We start from the raw sequence: 17,512 nt of genomic DNA, 5'->3' as shown, positions 1-17,512 counted from the left end.
ATTTTCAGTTTACGTCACAAGCTTGGACAGATTTTATTGGTCACACAAAAATAAGGCATATTTTAATCTCTGTGTACCAGCTGTTGAGTAGTGCTGCAGAAAGATATATGAGAGAAATTGGATGACTGTTTAGAACTTACTGTAGTAAGAATAATACCAGTTTGATAGATTATGTCAGTGATTAATGCTTACTATCAAGAAGTTCTTTTAGTTTGCAAGTATTTTTCATTTATTACTACTTTATTTTCATAATATTTGCCTCTTACTGCAAACACGGTACATTAGTACTAATGTTCCTTTCCAGACATATTTAAAAGACATAATTTTTAAAAACATGCAGCTTTATAAAAACACAATTGATTCTGGTTACTGTAAACTATAATTATTTTACAGTTTCATCTCAATAACCATACAGGTGGAAATATCTTCTGAATACTTAGTAACCTTATGCTTTCTTGCAGTTTGTAGATGGTAAGTGTTTGTCTAAACCTTCCACATTTGAGCCATGCAAATTGACACATTTTCTCTCATTTTCAATAATAATGTGTTTAATTATACTCAGCAATCCACTGTAACTCAGGTTGATTTTGTACAACACTGGAGTAAGTCTCAAAATTCTACTTTTGCAGAAATACTTTCATAGAAAGACAAGTGCTATATAATCATACATTTTTCACACAGATTGTATTTCTATGCACATAATTTCCTTCTGTTCTCAACACAGATTGAGGTCCTACTTACTTGGTACACCTATACTATTTCCTTCTATGCAACATATATTTGGGTGCAACATTATGTTTAAAAACTTGCATGCCTCCTCTCTCCCATATATTTATTATAGTCACATTTTTCCTTTTAAACCAGATGCATAAGTTCAGCTTATATCTATCATCTAAGTAGGCTATGCCTTTACATCACTTCAACCAGCAATGATTGTAGCTGATTGATAAGTATATTATCTTAGTTAGCATTCCTTACAACTTACTTACTAATTATAAAAATTATATTATTACTCCACAATGATGTTATTTCACTGCTATTAAGGCAGATAATTACCTTTAATATAATATTGTGTTAGCAAATCATTAAGTATGTCCTCAGTCAAGTGGCTTGCCCAGTCTTCCCCTCATCCACGTGACATTGCTAACATCCTCAAACAAAATTATATTAATTGCTCTTTTAATATTGGAAAAATACTGTGGTGTAGTGTGCTTTAATACTGTATTACTAGGCAAATATTTCTCTTAATGAACTTCCAATCCTGGCTAATTTCTGAATCCATGTGACTTTTGGCTTTGGGGATATCTAAAAGAACTTGTTTATCAGGGAAATGTTTGGTTTCTCCCTGAACTGAAGGCCAGAGTACAGGAACAGGTTCTTCACATTCCACTGGAACTGCTGCAAACAATAGTTGATCATGTCCTTTTATGGATGCAATATCTCACTGACATCTCCAGTGCTCATATTTAATAAATTTTGTAATCAACAGTTAATAATAACATCAACATTATGCCGTTTACTTGTTTAAACTTTTCTGCACACATCCCATTTTAATCAATTATGTATGGAAACATTTATATGTCTTTTTGGCAGTCACAGTGCCAGATTTGCACCTGGTAGCCAAAATTGGAACTAATTTTTTCCCAGCATAAATCAGTTCCCTATTAACACATCAGAATATCCATCTAGTTTCCCTGACATATAATAATTACAGCCCACAATGGACCTCTGTGAGTAGCTGCAGTTTAGTTATAACCTCCCAGTATGAAAACCAATGTTGGACATTGTTCTCATACTTATTAGGTCCTCACACATTGCAAGTTGTTGCTGTGCTTGTTCAACTATGATTTTCAAGAGTATTTTGCTCATCACAGTACAAAACACTTGATAGTTAAAATATTTACGCTCAGTGTTTGGTGGAGCAATTTGTGGGGGAAAAACGTAAAGTTCCAGAATGAGATTTTCACTCTGCAGCAGAGTGTGTGCTGATATGAAACTTCCTGGCAGATTAAAACTGTGTGCCAGACCAAGACTCAAACTCAGGACCTTTGCCCTGTGCGGGCAAGTGCTCTACTATCTGAGCTACTCAAGCATGGCTCATGCCCCATCCTCACAGCTTTACTTCTGCCAGTATCTCATCTCCTACCTTCCAAATTTCACAGAAGTTCTTCTGCGAACCTTGCAGAACTAACACTCCTGGAAGGAAGGATACTGCAGGGACATGGCTTAGCCACAGACTAGGGGATGTTTCCAGAATGAGATTTTCACTCTGCAGTGGAGTGTACACTGATATGAAACTTCCTGGCAGATTAAAACTGTGTGCCAGGCCGAGACTCAAACTCGGGACCTTTGCCTTTCACGGGCAAGTGCTCTACTATGTGAGCTACCCAAGCACGACTCACACCCCATCCTCAGAGCTTTACTTCTGCCAGTATCTCGTCTCCTACCTTCCAAACTCTCAAGAGTGTAACTCCTGTTTAAGAATATATGACGGTAGTATCTGTTCCCGAAAGAACAGTTACCGTGGATGACCATGCAGCTTTACTAGAAATGAAACGATAATTAAATGGACACCCTAGCTGCAAACAGGCATTGATGTACTTCATTGGGGAGATGTCAAAAATGTGTGCCCCGACCTGGACTCAAACCCGGGATCTCCTGCTTACATGACAGACGCTCTATCCATCTGAGCCACCGCGGGCACAGAGGATAGTGCGTCTGCAGGGACTTATCCCTTGCATGCTCCCAGTGAGATCCACATTCCCAACATGTCCACACCACTACATTCGTAGTGCGCCTAATAGATGTTTGCCTATCATACTCATTACTCATGGCAGATTAATCTACCAAGTCCCATACGAGTTTGGGCATAGCGTGTGCGTTCGCACAAGAAGGTCAATGGCCGGGAAGCCATATTTTAACTATATATGACGGTAGTATCTGTTCCCGAAAGAACAGTTACCGTGGATGACCATGCTGCCTTACTAGAAATTAAATGATAATTAAATGGACATCCTAGCTGCAAACAGGCATTGATGTACTTCATTGGGGACATGTTGAAAACGTGTGCCCCGACCGGGACTCGAACCCAGGATCTCCTGCTTACATGGCATCATTTCATTTCTAGTAAAGCTGCATGGTCATCCACGGTAACTGTTCTTTCGGGAACAGATACTACCGTCATATATAGTTAAAATATGGCTTCCCGGCCATTGACCTTCTTGTACGAATGCACACGCTATGCCCGAACTCGTATGGGACTTGGTAGATTAATCTGCCACGAGTAATGAGTATGATGGGCAAACATCTATTAGGCACACTACGAATGTAGTGGTGTGGACATGTTGGGAATGTGGATCTCACTGGGAGCGTGCAAGGGATAAGTCCCTGCAGACGCACTAGACTCTGTGCCTGCAGTGGCTCAGATGGATAGAGTGTCTGCCATGTAAGCAGGAGATCCCGGGTTCGAGTCCAGGTCGGGGCACACATTTTCAACATATCCCCAATGAAGTACATCAATGCCTGTTTGCAGCTAGGGTGTCCATTTAATTATCATTTCATTCCTGTTTAAGATAGTAAATTGTAATTTCAAAATTTTGTTATTTATTTTAAACTTTTGCTGCCGTGAGTCAGTAATGTGTCAATCTATTTCAGTATTGGTTACATCTAATGAACATTTATTTCAAGAATCATCTGAGAATTTGTCTCAGTGAGAACCTTTAAACCATTATTGATGTATTTTATTACCAGCTGTATCTTTCGTGACATTTAATTCAGCCTTTAAATATTCCATTTTTGCATCTAGATTAATGTTTAACAGCCACTGAAGCTTTTCAAAAGAACTTTTAAATCCTGTTCCATTTTTCGTTTCAGTACTGGCATTAGTTAAACAATAACAAGTTTACAGCAACTGTTACACAATTAACAATAGTCATCCCCACTTCAATAGAAAATTCCTACTAAAACAAAAATTAGAATTGTCTTCTCTGAGCACACATTAACACAATAAATAAATAAAATTATTTGGCTTCAACATGGCTCACCACACTTTGATGATGCTGATGCTGATGCTGAACAGACAGCATTGCTGTAACTCAGTGAGGCCATGTTGTTGTACATTGTCATACTACTGCCACCGATACAGCTACATCTGAGTACCAGTTGAAAACATCTACACCAGCTAATGGCCATTATCTTCTGACATCTGGTTTTAATAGTCTTCTGCAATGCATATTATGTTGGTACTGTTGATCGAAATTATTTGGAAACCAATGGGATTTCAGACAGTATGATTTATATGCTCTTTCCCACTGTGTAGCAACAAATTGCTGCAAATTTTCACTTCCACAAGCCAGTTATTTTAAAAGCAAGATCGGATTTTCTATTTTCTGTGACTTTCCTTTTGTGTTGAATGTTTACCTAGGTAAATATCTGATGAATAGTCTCACTGCTGAAAGCTCATGCAATCACGAAATGTAAACTTTCTATTGTTGTGACTGGCAGACAAGTATTAAAACTGCATTTGTTGATGACATCAGTAGCCTATGAGATTGAGACAATTGCTATACAAGTTTGTCAAGTTTTTGTGTAAAGTTATAAAATAATGAGGGTTATTACAAAATTGTGCACTGTGTGGGGTGATTTTGGACAATGATGAGAACTTGTACAAGCAAGAAAGATGCTAAAGTAGAGTGTGGTTATTACCTGGAACTTTTAGAGCCAGTATGTTGGAGTGGCTGCAAATGTTGGTGCAAGGGAAGTATTTGTGAAATTCTTGCTCTCACACATAAACAATAGAAAAGTATTTGTGTTTCCTAATGTCCCTGATGAAGACACTACAAAAAGAATAAGTTTTGTGGGTACTTCCTATACAAGCTGAGATGAGAGGATTGTTTATTCTGAGAGAAATTGTGCTTCAGACTTGTGGGACATGATAAATTTATGGCCAATTTTTGAAGTGTTTGCAGCTTAATTTTGGAAACTGAGCAAGAAAACTGAGTTTAAACTTTTAGTAGAATTTCTTTGCTTTCCTTTCCATTAGTATTTCAGTTTAGAACTTTAAAAAGTTTCAATTTAATTTGATAGAAAATAAGAACTGAACTCTAATGTATTAAATTCTGTAGCGAGATAGCTTATAATTATGCTTACTATTATTTTTGTGACAATCCAACCCTATAGTCATGCCCACGCATTCTGCTCAGAGGAGGCCAAGGTGACTGAATACAAATGAAATGCCAGCATGAGGCAAACACATTTATTGCAATGATTGAGATGTGTACAATCGAGCCTGATATAGTCCATCGCCAACTGCATGACCGCGGTTGACGGCTTGAGGTGGAGCAGTGTGTACACTCCACAAGACGTCGCATAGTCTTGTTCTCTTGGGCTAGTCTGTACAGCTAGCTCCCAGTACTATCTGTGGAGTGCAGCCTTTTCTGTGGGCAGGGTGGAAGTGACTCCATAAATGGATGGACCGGCTTCTGCATGTGTACGTGTGGTGAGTACATGACCGCTCAACCCACATCCTTTGTGGCTAGGCAGGACAGCTCTTCATGTGATGAGTCTGGTGCGTTCCGATGCCTTCCTTGCACTGGTTCTTGCTTTGTCTTTGCACATCTGGTGCACATCACACTGTTGCTGGGCTTTTGGCTAATGCTAAATCTGTGCGTGTGCACCATGAATGCTGTGTCGGCCGCGATAGTAGCTCTAGTGTTTGCATGGCTGTGCAGTGGGACGCCACACAGAGCAGAGCTCGCGAGCTGCATGACAGCACAGCCATCAGTCTACAACTCCATCATGTCATAATTTTTTCACTGTGTAGTGACGTCAGCAGTAGTGTGATGACTGTGGTCTAGTGGAGCAGCGATTGAGTGGTGGCTGGTGAAGTCAGTGCGTGGTGCTGGCTGACATGCGGTGGCAAGTCCTCTCTCAGTGGCTAGTGGCAGTGGCGGCAGGCAGTACTGCTGGGTGCCTGGGGGCATGTCCCCTGTGCAGCAGTTATGACAGGAACAGGTGACGGTGTTAGCTCCAAACTGTCTGAAGCATTGCAAGGGCTTAAGCACGTGGCTTTGTGATGTCGTGACTAGTGCGTGAGTCATGGAACTGCAATGGATGGTGGCACAGGGGTGGCATCTGGAGCTTGATGGGGAAATAGTTATGGTAATTGGTGCGGGAGTAGGACTACCTCGATGTGTGGCATGGCAGAGGCATCTGGCCATGGATGCTGTACCAATCATGGGGACTGGCGTGGGGGGAAACCTGCCTTGACGCCCGACGTGGCGGAGGCAACACGGCACAGATGCAATCCCAGGAACACCAGTGGATACACAATTGGTGATATGGGCTGCGGAGTCTGGGGAGACAGGGTCTCTACGGCAGGCAGCTGCTAGCATGCTGGGTTTATCGCCCATTCAGTGTCTGGTGGTGTGATGCAATTGTCAAGCAGCATGGGTGTTTGAAACAGACGCACCGGCCAGAGCATGTGACATAGTCTGTTGGTGGCTGTGGTGGGGGCACTTCAGGCTGCTGCACCAGCTGGCCATGCAGGGTGGGGTGAGGTGCACGTGGCAGCATGGTGACAGCTGGCAGCAAGATGACAGCTAGCAGTGCCTGTGTGTTGTTGTAGGTGACGGGTATGGGTGCTGCCGTGCTGGTGGCACAGGAAGCTTCATTGGCAGTTATATCTTCCCCGGGGTCGTAGAAGTGTGCAACATTTGGAGTGGGCAAAACATAAGCTGCTTTGACGTGATCGATGGTGACCTTCATCGGCTTGCCGTTGACCTTGAGCTCCAGCATTCTGTCGCCGCAGGCTATGACGCAGTCCCGTTCCGAGGTCCCAGATCAAAGTGGTGGCTGTGCGGCATCAGTGCGCAACATGATGTGGCTGCAGCATTGCAGGCTGGCATGCACAAACACTTTGCCTGTACCATGCCACATTGGCGCGTTCGGTTGGAGGCCAGCCATGTGTGCGCATAAACATTCTGCCAGTTGTAGGGTGGTACGATCATGTGGCAGTGGCGCTTACTGCATGAAGTCTCCTGGAATAGCCAGTGACTGCCAGTGCATGAGGTCAGCAGATGAAGTGCCAATTTTCTCCTTGGAAGTACCTCATAGGCTGAGCAGTACCAGGGGAAGTGCCTCTGTCCAAGTTGTGTCACAGCAAGTTAAGGCAGTTCTTAGCATCCTGTGGAGCCTCTCTATCATGCCATTGGACGCCGGATGGTAGCTTGTTGATTTTTGCAGCTGCACTCCACACAGTTGGGCGATGTGTGTGAACAGCGCACAGTTGAACTGGTGGCTGTGGTCATTGGTCATATGACTGGGGAAGCTGAAGCGGGCCACCCACATTTCGACGAAGGTGGTGGCGACTGTCTCGGTAGTGATGTCTGCAATCAGCGTCACTTCTGGCCAGCTTGTAAAACGGTCTACCAAGGTCAGCAGGTAGTGCTTGCCATGGGATGTGGGAAGAGGACCCATGATGTCCATGTGAGCATGTGTGAAGCATCGTGTCGCATGGGGGAATGTGCCGATGGGTGCATGGGTGTGTCTGCCAACCTTGGTATGCTGGCATGCAATGTAGGTGCATGCCCACTGACAGCAGTCATCCTGCATCCCTGATCAGACTAAACGTGTGGCCACGAGATGTAGTGCTGTTGACACCGAGGTGTGAGAGTCCATGCATACAGTCAAATGGCTGCTGTGTGCCTGTCGAAGTGTTGCACCAGATCTTGCAATCTGAGCTAGGGACAGGAACCAGTTCGAGTTGTAGGCTGCTGGAGGCATCATGGCAGAGGCTATTTTGTTCATCATCTCTCTCCTGTACATCTGTACATCCTCAAAGTTCACAGGGGGAGAGATGACAGCACACACATGAGATAGGCAGTTGGTCACAATGTTGTCAATGCGAGAGATGTGGTGGATGTCTGTAGAGAGCTGCGAGATGTACTCCAGCTGCCAAAACTGGTGTGGTAAACATTTATGGTGATTGTTCAGGGAACACGTGCTTCAACAGATGGGAGGAAGTGTTTCACAGCCTCAAATATCACTAGTAGCTCATGGTCATAAGCGCTCCAAAGGCACTGCGATTCTGAGAGCTTCCTTGAGAGGAAGCCAACATGTTGTAACACCGTTCCTATAGCTGTCTGACTGGTGTCTACTATGATGGCTATCTCCACGTCGTGCACTAGGTGCATGAGTAGCGTCGCTTCTGTAAGGGCACGTTATGAATCGTTGAAACATTTTTCCAGTGCGTCCATCCAGGGAACAGGAGTCTTCCCTTTGGCTGTTGAGCCTTGTAGGACTGCAGTCAGAGGTTCATGGATGGCAGCGGCGTTTGATGTGTGACATCAGAAAAAATACAGCACCCCCAGGTAACGACGTAATTCCTTGTACGTATGTGTGCAAGACTTTTCCACAATTGCTCGTACCTTTTTGGGAAGTGGTTTCCAGCCACTGAGGTTGACGAGGTGTCCAAGGAATTCTATCTCAGTGACTCCAAACATGCACTTTGCCAGTTTGATGACGATTCCGGCTTCGCTGAGACGCTGTGAAATTGTTGCTGGGTGTTAGCAGCAGAGATCAGGTGACCTTGATAACACCAGGATGTCGTCAAGGTACACAAAGCACCACGGTAGGCCTCATAGCTCACTGTCCATCAAATGCTGCCAAGTCTGGAGTGAATTTTGGAGTTCGAAACTCATAAAGAAGCTCTCAAACAATCTGAAGAGTGTCGCTATTGGCGTTTATGGAATGTTCTCAGGTGCCACGGGGATCTGTGTGAACTCTTTCACACAGTCAATCTTTCTTTACAGTACTGCCCCCGCCAGTGGGTGGCTGATGTCCTGCAAGTGTGGTAACAGGTAGTGGTCTGGCACCATTCACATGTTTAGCAAATGGTAGTTGCTGCATGGATGCCACTTATTGTCCTTTCTTCGAGCGAGACCAGGGACTGCTTGATGGGCAGATAATGCGTTGTCACCATCATAGCCTTGAATTCAGCCTTAGCTATGGCGAGCCAATTGGGGGCAATGCAAAATGATTGGCTTGAGGTGGGTGGACCGATTGTGGTTAATATGTGGTGTACCATGGAATGTTTGACCTCTTTCAGTGCGCCAGGCAGTTGAGTCAATTCCAGAAATTGGTCTAGTATCTAGGCATAGGGACCAGAGCCTGCACTGGTTTTATGTTGAAGAAGGCAGCATGTTGCCACTGTCCCACTATCTTCAACCTGGTTATAGAGTCGATCAGCTGGGCGTTTGCTACGTTGGCTAGAAAATTGAAGTGCACCAGAAAGCGCATGCCCAGGATTGACTCATTGACATCTGCAACAGTAAATATCCATGCAAGTATGTGGCACACATTTTTATTGCAGAATTGTTAGGTGCAGTCAGTGACAGTTCCTCAGCCGATCTTTTGTCCCTGAGCAGAGATCACAGGTATATAGACAGGGCAGAGCCCATGTCTACTAAGTACCTGACACTGTCATCCTGCTCTGCCATGTAGAGACAACTTGATATGGCACTGCAGCTGGGTGTGTCTAATTCCAGCTGTGGTTGGCATTTGGGTGCAAGCACGGCAGCTGGCAGTTTGTCACATCATTGCCAAAGCGGGCGTGGTACCAGCACTAGAAGTCGGGCATCAGCTCAAATGTCGGTGATGTACCACCAGGCCAGCTACTGTGGTTCGGGTCATGTCATCCAAAGCTGGAACAGCTGTTGCTGCCGTTCCTGCTGCACTCTGGCAGTGAATGCACCAAGTGTTCAACCTACATGGTTAGTGATGCCACCTGGGCAGTCAAGTCACATACTTCTGTGTGGAGCTTGGCGTCCACTGCTGCGTGGCCAGGGACAGCATTTCGATGTGAGCCAAGTGTTGGTGCTGGTTCTACAGTGGCACATGCTGCAGAGGCGGCGGTGTTTGGTGCCATTGTGAATGCATTGAGGACTCTGTCGGCCAGGTCCACTACGCCATCCAACTCCACCAAGGGCTGGGACGCACTGCTCGTACTTGCGTTGGCAGACTGCGCACCCAGATGGCATATAATAGTGAATCCGGGACCATATCAGTATGCGCCAGTACCCGGAGATGGTGCAGGAACTGCGAGGGCCTCCTGTTGCCACATTCTTGATGTTGCAACAGCTGATGTACCCGTTGTTCCTGCAATGATGAAATATGGTGGATTAGTCCATCGTTCAGCCACTTATATGAGGACAGTGTTGGTGAGGTAGTGATAATGTCTCACACTTCCACAGCGATGTTCTGGTCGAGCTGTCTTACAATGTCACCAAATTTCATGAGCTTGCAAGTCACATTGTAGCTATAAAACACTGCCTCCACCTGGCTAAACCACACGAATGGATCACATGGCCAGAACAGCGGCGTACACATGTACGTGTGGGGGGTCCAAGATTGCTCAACCCACGTGCTTCACAGCTAGTCAGGACAGCTCTTCATGTAATGAGTCTGGTTCGTTCTGATGACTGGTTCGTACTGGTTCTTGCTTTGTCTTCACAGGTCCAGTGCACACCGCACCATTGCTGAGCTTTCAGCTAACGGTAAATCTGCATATGTGTGCTAAGAATGATGTGTCAGCCGCGATAGTAGTTCTAGCATTTGCATGGCTGCACGGTGGGCTGTCACAATTCATTACCTCAATACTTCTCACTTATTTGTAGTGATGGATATACTTAAGATGTGTTAAAAGTCACTAAAATTAAATGTGAAGAGTGTACATTTTTTTTAAAAAAAAAAAGGTCAATTTATTTCTGAGTTCCCCTCATATACTTTGTAACTTTGAAAAAGATTTAAAATACACCCTTATCCATGGGGTGATTTCAGACACTTTCTCTTAGGCATATATAGGTAAACATAGACTTTCTGTTTTTAGAATATTTTATTTGTTAGACATATAGCCCATCACTTCTCAAGAAACAATGCAATCTAACAAAACCTATGCAACGTTCAGTAAAAAGCATCTCAAAACCATCTTCATTCACTCCATATGATGGTAACTTTAATTATGTTTTATTGGCAAGATATTCATTCTAAAAAATTGACTGAGTGGGTGTATTTAGCTTTGCAAATTTTTCTTGACAGTTTGTTACTTCCTGGATTATCAAGGACAGCCATATCTTTTCCAATAAATTTTCAATCAAAATGCACAAGTCTTGTTAAATAATTTTATTTACTTATTGTTCTTCTAGGTGTTCCATTTCTTTAATCTCTTCCAGCAATAAATAGCTTTTGGTCTTGTCTCTGAGGCTAAATCTAAATCTGCATCTACTTCATTATTGACGTGAAATAATGTGGCCGTTGAAGATACATAAGTCATGAGCTCCGCATATAATGAAAGAAAATGTGTGTATGTGTGTTCTTTATGCAAGAAATGCATTGCGGCATATGATAATATGTACATGCCATGTCATATTTTAATAAAAAGCATCAGAAGAAAAGTGCAAGTAGATCCACATGTCAGTACAAGTGACAGTGCTCATCTCCCAAAATAAAAATGAAATACTTAGTGAAATAGCAACAAAAAAAAATGGTTAACATACTATGTGATGATATAATCAAGATTCAAAAGGATTTGAAACATCTGCGATATAATCCAGCTTCAAAAGGATTTGAAACCATCTACAGTGATGTAAGAGTGCAAGTACATCGCAGATTATGCCAAACAGAAGTTATGGTGAGTTTATTAGGCCTAAAATGTACACCTGCAGAAAATGCAGCAAAAATGTGTTGCAAATGCCACCAAAAAACAGTTTTAGTGTCCTAGAGACAAAAACAAGAGCAGAAGAAATGTATGCAAATGTAATTACAAACACAAGTAGTGCTAAATATACAAATATGAACTAGAAAGATAGCACAGAAACCTTTTGTAACCATACACACTGACAGTCATGGTCATGGACTAGCAAAAATTTTACATGAAGAACATAGTACAAACTCTTGCATTTATGTGAAACGAGGAACACCTATGTTAGAAATCACAAAAAAACATACCATAACAGCTGGAACTTCACCAAATGCAAACGAGGTGCCAACGATGTTTATAGGAATGATTTGCCTAGTGCTGTCCAAAATCTGAAGGTAGTATTGGACTGTGATAAGAGCAAAAATATGATCATCATTGGAATACCACATAGATATGACCTTATGAAAGACTTGTGTGTAAATAGAGAAATTAGGGCCAACAGACTGTTTGAGGAGATCTGCAAAAGGTATCAAAACACTCAGTTCTACGTGTTGACTACCTGCACACAGAAAGTTTCACATAGCACGGAATGCACATAAGTGGAAAGGGTAAGAGACTTCCCAGCTATAAAACTCTGGAAATGCTGACCACAGCCAGCAAAATAATAAATGATGTGTATAAAATAGCAGAATCAACTGTAGGATGCCAACAACAAACAATAGCACAGCAGCCATCACCAACTGCAGCAGTTACTGCTACTTCAGTAGAACCAACACCAGCAGCAGCTAAATCAGCATTAACAAAACAAAACTATTATTGGAAGCAGCAGCAACAACCAAAGAAGCAACATCATCATCATCTCAGTCAACAGCAGAGCCACAACCACCATTGGCAACAGCAGCAGAGCCACAGTCACCATTGGCAGCAGCAGCACTAGAGTCATTACAATTAGAAACGCAGGCAACAAGAGAAGATTCAACACTAATAACAGAAAATGTGACTTCAGTACTGGCAGAAGTAATAGGAGTCACTACAGGAAAAACACAGTAACATAAGTACAGGTGTAATGTTCTAACATGTTAATGTGCAGTCTCTTAAGAACAAACTTCAGTATTGGCTGGTAAAACTAAACTGCACTGTTATTTCAATAAATGAACACTAGCTTAGCAATGAGGAACTAAAATTAAGTGTACCATTTGGATATGAATTGGCAACCAGCTACTGTAGAAAAAGTATTAAACATCTTTGTGTATCTGTGTATGTTAAAAATAGTGTGAACCTAATCTATGAAATTATAAATACAAGTGGACTATGTATAGAAGCAAAATTTGAAACTGCACACATAATGTTGCCTAAACAGGAAATTATAACAGCTTCAGTATGCCGCCTCCCGAAACACAATGAAGACCTGTTTGTGGAGCTTCTGGAGAAATTGATATTCTTGCTACTCAAATACAAAGATTACAGAATACTAATATTTGGTGATATCAATGTAGACATTAGGTTTAAGAATAGAAATGTTGGTCACTTGCTGAATACATTAAGACCCCTTAACTACAGTTGTGTAAATGACAAACCCACAAGACAGTAAGTACGTCTAGATAACATAATGTTTAATTTTCATCTAAACAAAAGAGACTCCAACAACTGAACTAGCAATTTCAAATCATGAGGGGCTATGGCTCAGACAAACTCTTAACAGTAAAGCAACTGAAACTTCTGCAGACTGTAGATAAATTATAAGACCAATTAATGAATCAAAACTAAACAAGTTGATAAATAAATTGAATTTAATAAAATGGGATAAAATAATAACCACTGCAGGTACAAATGAATCTACCAACAAATTTTTAGAACTGTTAAGTGAAAATTTTGAAGCATGTTATCCTAAACACTACAAGAAAATATCGAAGCAAAATCGTTACACCAAAACACAAAATCTAAAAAACTGACATACCTACATCTAAGTAGAATAATAATCATAATGCTACTCTAGCATGATAGGTCTAAGCACAATAATGCTAACAAGGAAATGTATATGGAAGTGAAAAAGATTTACAGGTCTGAAATCAAGGCAGCTAAGTGCAAAGCAAATGATACATATACACAGAACTCAGTGAATAAATGCAAAACTGCATGAGAAATTATTAAAACAGAAATAAACTGTGATGATAAAATATACTGGACACCAATTCAACCAGATATTCTAAATGCACATTTTGCCAGTCCTCAGTCAGATAACAGAATAATGGAGGATGTGAGTAAGGCAGAGACACTGTTGCCAGAAATGAACAGTAAGCAGATAGGCAGCTTTCACTGGATTCATGTAACTGAGGAGATGGTCAATGAATCAGTGGCTAAGCTCAGTAATTCTGGAGCAGAGGATTGCTATGGTCTCTCAAATTATTTTATTAGATATATCAGAAATCAAATTATAGCACCACTGACTAAAATCAACAAAATTTTAAATGAAGGCAATTATTCAGAATGTTTAAAAATATCTGTAGTTAAATCAGTACATAATAAAGGAGACAGAGCATCTCCAGATAACTATCGGCCCATATCACTTATGCCCTTAATATCAGAAATAATAGAATACTGCATGCATAAACAGATGAGTCAATATTTTGAACATAATGATATACTTAACACCTCATAGTATGGTTTCAGGTCCAGCCTTTCTACAGTCAAAGCAATTGACAGTATGGTAGCAAAAATATACAACTGTTTTGGAAATAAAGATATTATCTGTGTGATACTGTTGGACCTCAGGAAAGCTTTTGATATGGTCTCCAACAATATTCTCATAAAAAGGCTCTTCACTATGGAGTATGAGAGAATGCTCTATGCTGAATATAATCTTACTTGGACAATCAAAAACAGTTAGTTAAGGTAAATAATCAAATGTCAGAATGTCTTGCAGTTTTAAAGGGTGTACCTCAAGGATCAGTTCTTGGACCTTTCCTTTTCATTATATATGTCAATGATTTACCTGCAATTGTACCATGTGATGCAGTGCTATATGCTGATGACACAACACTCATCACGTGTGATACCAGCCTTCAAAATGTACAACACAGCATGGCAGTGGGAATGGAGAGATGCACTACTTGCTTTGTGGCAAATGTACTGCAGAAGAATGATAGGAAAACTGAAGCTAATGCATTCAGTCTGAATGCTCCCAGTCATAACAACAAAACACAGGATTGCCACGAGTTCTGTAAATCAGGGAATATCAGAGAATTTCAAATGTATCAGGGAAATTTGAAAAGCAATGGAAAAATCTCGTTTTTGTCTCAGTAGCATGAAATTGTTTGTTTACTGAGATGTTTACTGAGATGTCATGCATCATCACTGGCTGAATGCAACTGAGTACATGTGCCGCTTTCCTACCCTCTCATTCTTACTGCTTCTCCCCTTCCCACCCCTCCCTTCAGCTTCCAGTCAGTGCTGCCATCACTACTTGCTGCTAGCTTAGTAACTGCCGATGAGAGGCAGGGAGTCATGAGGAGTGGTTTGTTTGGATATGATTCTCAGAAATTGTTGATGCAGCAGCCTGACACAATGGTCATGTGTGCATGAACTGTGTCTAACTGATTGTGTGAATGTGTGTGCACTCCTGTTTTCTGACAAAGGCTATGCCCAAAAATTTAGTTGTGAGAGTGTGATCTTCTACATGTCTGTCTGTGGCTCAGCGATCATCTTTATGGTGAGTTACTACCTATCCTCATTAGTATCGTTTCTCATAGCATTTGCACAACTTATCTGTTGCATGGGTGATCACCGCAGTCACATTTCATCAACATGGCATCTGTAACATGTGTATAGTTGGCCACACAAGTGGACTTCCATGATGGGCCAAAATCATAGGCCATTTCTGCAGGTATATCTAACAGACTAGGCCTGCCGATCTCAAGCCCATAGTTTTCCACTAATGTGCAGGCTCTGCCTGTAAGATCTAGTCTCACTGATCTGCCCACAGGCTGGGTCTATCTGTGGTGGTGTAATGCGGTGGATTTTCATGGACCCAGGACTGCTGTGCTCCTCAGCAGGCCAGAGGCCATGGACACTGGATTTGAGGAATTGTGACTGTTTCACCACAAGTACATTGTACAGTGCGGCATTTTATAGACATATTATTTATTCTAATACATTTTGGCACTTCAAAAGTAGTTTGTATATAAGAAAGTATGGATGATAAGAAGAAGAAAATTGTGGCAGTTTCTGGCTGTTTGTACTCTATATACTCAGGTATTTCTTGAAAGAAAAATCACACAATACCTGCAGAATAATAGACTTAACACAGTGGGTAATAACCAACAGTAATAATAATGAGCGTATGGCATTGGTGGCCGGGAGACCCCTCACGGGGCGGTTTGGCCGCCGCGCCACAAGTTCTTTAACACCGACTTGCGAGTGAATGAGGATGAAATGTTGATGAAAGACACACAACACCCAGTCATCTCAAGGCAGAGAAAATCCCTGACCCCAGCAGGAATCGAACCCGGGACCCCATGCGCGGGAAGCGAGAACGCTACCGCAAGACCACGAGCTGTGGACACCAACAGTAATGAACATAGTAGAACCAAAATTTTATTGATGGTCACCTATAGTGGTGGGTTACACAACTCTTCCCCACCTTATACATTTCTTTCAAGAGGCCTACTTTTTTCTAAGGTTATTTCTGAAAGCAGTGAAGGTATTTTAAATGTCTTGCAATTTCAACAAAATGTGTATTTTGTCACCAAATGTGTTTCATTCTCTGGAAATAAAATAACTTCAGTGGTCTTAATGAAACATATATACCATTTGGCTTGCTTTCACGGTCTGAAAACAGTTCACTACAGAAGATGTTGATGTTAGTATTTTTGCTGAGATGTTTAGAAATACATAAGTCCTTACATTGTTTTACTTATGCCTTTATTTACCCTTTGTATTTTAGGGAAAAATGCTAAAAATTGTCTCAAAATCAGGGAAATATTAGGGAATATCACTTGGGGAAACTTGTGGCAATCCTGAAAATAGTAAAATTATTAGGATTTCATATAGATCAAAAGCTCAGCGGTCATACCCACACAGGGAAGTTGTGTGGTAAATTGGTATGTGTCATCTATCTGCTGTATAAGCTGAGGAGCAGTGTCAATAAAGAACTTATGTTATATGCATATTTTGCATTCATCCAGTCCCACCTCAGTTATGGGATAGTATTATGGGGTAATTCTGTAGGCTCAAAATTAGTGTTTAAATTGCAAAAGAAAGCCATAAGGTGCATAGCAGGACTTAGCCAATATGAATCATATCAAGATTATTTTCAGAAACTAGATATAATGAGAGTGCCAGGCCTGCATATTTACAACTGCCTTGTCTTCATTAAAGAGAATCTCAGTAAATTTTGCTTAAGGAGGACAGTTCATGAGCATAACATAAGAAGTGGACATGCAATTAATATGTCATTTGCTAGGCTTGCAAAGACATGTAATTACAAATGTCTTGGTCCAGTCTACTTGAACAAATGACATGAAAATGCCTACACAGTGCCAGTAAATAAATTTAAAACTAGTCTTTCAAGGTGGCTGAAAAGTAAAATAATTTACTTTGCTCAAAAGTTCCTTGAGTTTGTGACAAATGACTCACTTTCCTTATGAGAATGAATAATAAATTAACTACAAACTATACATATGCCACACTGTGCAACTATTTTATTACTGTTTCATGTACTTATTGTTAATTACCTGTTTGATTATTTATTTGTCATTCACTCAACTTTGTAGTTCATTCATCTTGTAATTGATCTGTTAGGAAATGTATCACTGTTAT

This window comes from Schistocerca piceifrons, chromosome 3 (genome assembly GCF_021461385.2).
Source record: "Schistocerca piceifrons isolate TAMUIC-IGC-003096 chromosome 3, iqSchPice1.1, whole genome shotgun sequence".
NCBI classification, from domain to species: Eukaryota; Metazoa; Arthropoda; class Insecta; order Orthoptera; family Acrididae; genus Schistocerca; species Schistocerca piceifrons.
This window is presented reverse-complemented; position numbering follows the sequence as displayed.